The 4,305-nt window shown below is 38.2% G+C and overlaps 1 non-coding gene across 1 annotated transcript; it reads right to left on the bottom strand.

Annotated features, from left to right (window-relative positions):
- Window positions 1–2,328: 2,328 nt before the first annotated feature.
- LOC145161904 (small nucleolar RNA R71) lies at window positions 2,329–2,435 on the bottom strand. Its single transcript, XR_013738761.1, has one exon. It is a non-coding gene; the product is annotated as a small nucleolar RNA R71 (small nucleolar RNA).
- Between the last annotated feature and the right edge of the window lie 1,870 nt (window positions 2,436–4,305).

Genomic DNA, 4,305 nt, shown 5'->3' with positions numbered 1-4,305 from the left:
GAATATTAACAACCTTTTGAGCAATTGATATTGCCATATTTATACATATTTTTAGGCAATATTTAAGTACATTTTTATATATTTTTTGGTCATTTGCATAGAATAATGGTACTTATAAGGTTAAATTATATTTTGCAGCCAAAAAGAAGACATTTTGAAGAAAAGGGACTAGAAGCGTTAAAGGATGTAACTTTGGAGGTTGAAGGCTTGAAAGACAAGAAAAACACCCAAAAAAAGACGTACTCACGACGTGAACAGTTGATGGTTCACGACGTGAGTGCAAAGAGTTAGAAGATAAGCATCCGGGTGAAGGAATCCTTGACGATCACGATTACCTCGAGTTCACGACGTGAGTTTTACATTCTCACGACGTGAACGGTGATTTTGGAGAAAATATATATACCCTTCTCCATTACGATTGGGGGACTTTTGGCTGGCTTAGAAGGGTTCCTGGAGACGAAATTCAGAGGAGAAGAAGCTCTGGGAGCTGGTTTTAACACCAAGGAAGAAGAAGTTCATAATTTGTTTTATAGATTGGTACACTTAAACATGTCCTTGATTATAGTTTTTGTTTATTTAGCTGTTAGTATGTCCAGCTAAATCTAGCTGCTTCTGTTAGCTAGATGAAGCTGGAACTCATGGTTTTAATGCGTTAGACTTGACTTTACTTGTTGGTGATACGCTTGTGTTGATTGATTTTACCTAGCATGCTTGAATTAATTATTTGATTGCTTTAAATTCTTGTTCTGTGTAGTTAGTGAACACAAATCTGCATGAATATGAATACCTAATAATATAATGAACACTAGTTATTAGAGCTAAGATCAAACCAATCTTAGATAAATAATTGAATCATTGAATTAAGCTGTATTAGAGAACTCATATTATGACTGTAATTGTGTTTTGATTAATCAATCTTTCATGGCTCCAATCTTATTTAATAATTGATTATGTGTTAACTATGGTATGACCATACATAGATTTACATGAATTGATTAATAATTAGTAGATTTAGAACTAAATTGCTAATACTTCTTAATTTGGTAACCAACAGTAATAGTCCTATCTAATATATAAATATTGAGTGAAAGCGGATTCGAACTAACAGAAGTGTTTTGTTTATAGATTGAGTTTTTGTTAAAGAATTAAGTTCATCTAAACTTGCAAAATTAGATAAAAACCCCTTTTTAGCTCGTTAGTAATTAGGTTAGTTTAGTAGTAAATAAATTAATTAGTCAACACCGTTCCCTGTGATCGACACCCGACTTACCAAACTATTCTATAATTCGACTAGGTACACTGTCTAGGTGCAATTTAGTTAGTTAGTTAGTTAGGTTATAAATTATAAAATTAGTGGGTACTATCGTGCACATCAAGTTTTTGGCGCCGTTACGGGGAACGGCTTAGTTTATTACTTATTTATTTGCTTTAGATTAACCGGTACTTTTTGTGGGATAAAACCTGCAAAAAGTTAATTTTCCAGCAAGGTTTGAATTGTTTTCATCTGTTACAGGACTCACGACGTGAATCTTAAAGATTCACGACGTGAGAACTGTGATTTTTAGTTTTCTTTAGTTTTTAGTTTATTTTTCTATTTTAGTTCGTTTTTACGTTGTTATTTTGTTTAGTTTGCAGGAGTTCATGACCAGAGGCTCTAACACACCTTTGGTGCCACCACATGAAGATCCGGAGTCAGCCCTTCACAAAAATAAGAATAAGAACGCGAAGGAAGATCACACGCCAAAGAAGACGACACTGCAAGAATTAAAATCAGCCTTTTCAAGGAAGTCGGGAAAGAAGACAGGAGAGTCAAGTTCAACCCCAAAGGATAAAGGCAAAGTTGAAGAACTTGATCCAGTTTCTAATCCACACGAATCAGAATACGAGTCAGACCCAGAATTTGAAATATTTGCGAGTGAGCCCGAAGACAAGCAAGAGGACGAAATGGCAAACATTGAGGAGATGTCCATGGGAGCTTACAAGAAGCGGATTCGAGAGGATGTGGGTCCCGGTTTAATCCAACCCGTAATACCTGCCACTGCCACATTCGAGCTGAAGGGGCACATCTTGAATGCACTGAAGGATATCCCATTTTATGGGAAGGATCATGAGGATGCTTTCAAGCATCTCGATGAAGTCAATGACATTGCGGATTACTTCAATGTCCCAAATGTCAATAGAAACACCATCTTGCTCAGGATGCTGCCCATTACTTTTAAGGGAGCTGCTAAAGAATGGTTAAAATCACTTCCACCGGGTACGATCACCACTTGGGCTCAAATGCATGAGCAGTTTCTTGACCAATTTTGCCCACCATCCAAGATAGCTAAACTCAAGAAGGTAATAGCCAACTTTGAACAACAACCGGGGGAGTCATTATACGAAGCATGGGAGCGTTACAAAGGCTTGATCAGAAATTGCCCTCAACATGATCTTAATGTTCAACAAGAGATGTCAATCTTCTATGATGGGGTCAATGTTATCACAAGACAACTCCTTGATTCTCAAGGACCTTTGAAAAAGAAAAATCCAAGGGAGGTCAAGGAGCTGATTGAAGAATTCGCGAAGCACTCTCGTGAGTACCACAACCCTAGGAAAGAAGGAATCAAAGGAAGTGGAGGTGCACAAACTGAAGAAATAGCAGCTATGATGGCTATGCTGAATAATATGGACCGGAGGTTAACACAAATGGACCAATCAATTCATGCTATAAGAGTTGGTTGTGAACGGTGTAATGGTCCACACTTGACCAAGGACTGCAATTTGGATGAGTATGGGAATAAAAAGGCTCAAGTATGCTACTCGAGTGGGGACAAGTACGATGAAGACTGGAGGAAACCGAAGAAAGAGTGGCTGCCATATGAAGAACACAAGAAGCAAAAGGAAGAGAAGTATAGGCAAACAAGCCGAGGCTTCTACCAAAAGGAGCAACCACCAGCTGAGAAAAAACCCAATCTAGAGACCATGATAGTTAAGTTTATGGAAGCTTTAGAAAAGAGACATGAGGCTACTGATTCTGCTATTGATGAACAAAGAACTTTGATGAAGAATCATCACGCAATGATGGTAGAACAACAGGCTTTAATAAAAAAATCAACAAGCCTCTATCAATAATCTTGAAGTGCAACTTGGTCAACTTACCACTTTGGTTCATGAGAAGATGTCCGCGAAAAATCCTGAAAAGAAGACCCAATCTCACGTAATGGCCATCGATATTGAAGAAGAGGCAATTTCTGAGTTCCTGGAAGCCTTGGAAGAAGAGCCACAACAGCCCGATCTAAAGCCAAAGGAACCCAAGCTCGAAGATCATAATGCTGCTGAATTAACGAATTCACGACGTGAGCCATATCAGCTCACGATGTGGGCCCGTCCTGAACAGAAAAATCCTGAATTTATTCCGACATTTCAACCACCTTTGCCGTTTCCTTCTCGAGCTGCCCTTAGTCCACTGGAAAGAGAGCATATAGAGTTTATTAAGCACGTGAAGGGTATCCCGATTAATACTCCCTTTGTCAAGTCGTTATCCAAAATTCCCGAATATGAAAATTTTTTACAAGACTTGATAGACCCTCGTCAGCAACTAAAGAAGAATTCTAAAGTTATTCTAAGTGAACAAAGTTCAAGGGCTATATTGGGAGACATACCTAAGAAGATGGGAGATCCTGGACGCCTCACTCTTCCATGTGAGTTTGGGAACAATATGAAGGTTTATGCTTTAGCAGATTCTGGGGCTAGCATAAATTTGATGCCTTATTCGTTTTATCAGAAATTGAATATTCAGAAGTTAAAAGCTACAAAGATGACTATTCACATGGCGAACCGTTCGGTGACACAACCCAGGGGCATTGTGGAAGATATTCTAGTGAAAATTGGGAAATTTGTTTTTCTAATAGATTTTGTAGTATTGGATATGAAATAAGATCCCAATGTTCCAATTATCCTTGGTCGTCCGTTACTTAACACCGCTGGAGCTCTTGTTGATATACGCGAATCCAAGCTCACCTTGAGAGTTGGAGATGAAACAGAAGTTTTTGGGATAGAAGATGGTTTCCAGGAGAGTGATGCGCAAGAAGAGGTTTTCAACATTGATGAAGAGAATGAACTTGAAGAATTAGACAAGCTCATGGAAGAAGAAATCAAAACAATTCAACAAGTTAAAAGAACAAAACCGAGAGCATCCGTTCCATTTTTAGTTGAAGTTATTACTTACACAAATCCCACTTCTTGGGTAAGCAAAGAGGATGATGAGATGTCAAGTGATGAAGAGGAGGTTACTTCAAAAGTAACAAGTCCAGTGGTGAAAGA

This window comes from Lactuca virosa, chromosome 2 (assembly GCF_052849685.1).
Source record: "Lactuca virosa cultivar CGN04683 chromosome 2, Lactuca_virosa_CGN04683_v6, whole genome shotgun sequence".
Taxonomy (NCBI): domain Eukaryota; kingdom Viridiplantae; phylum Streptophyta; class Magnoliopsida; order Asterales; family Asteraceae; genus Lactuca; species Lactuca virosa.
This window is presented reverse-complemented; position numbering and strand designations above follow the sequence as displayed.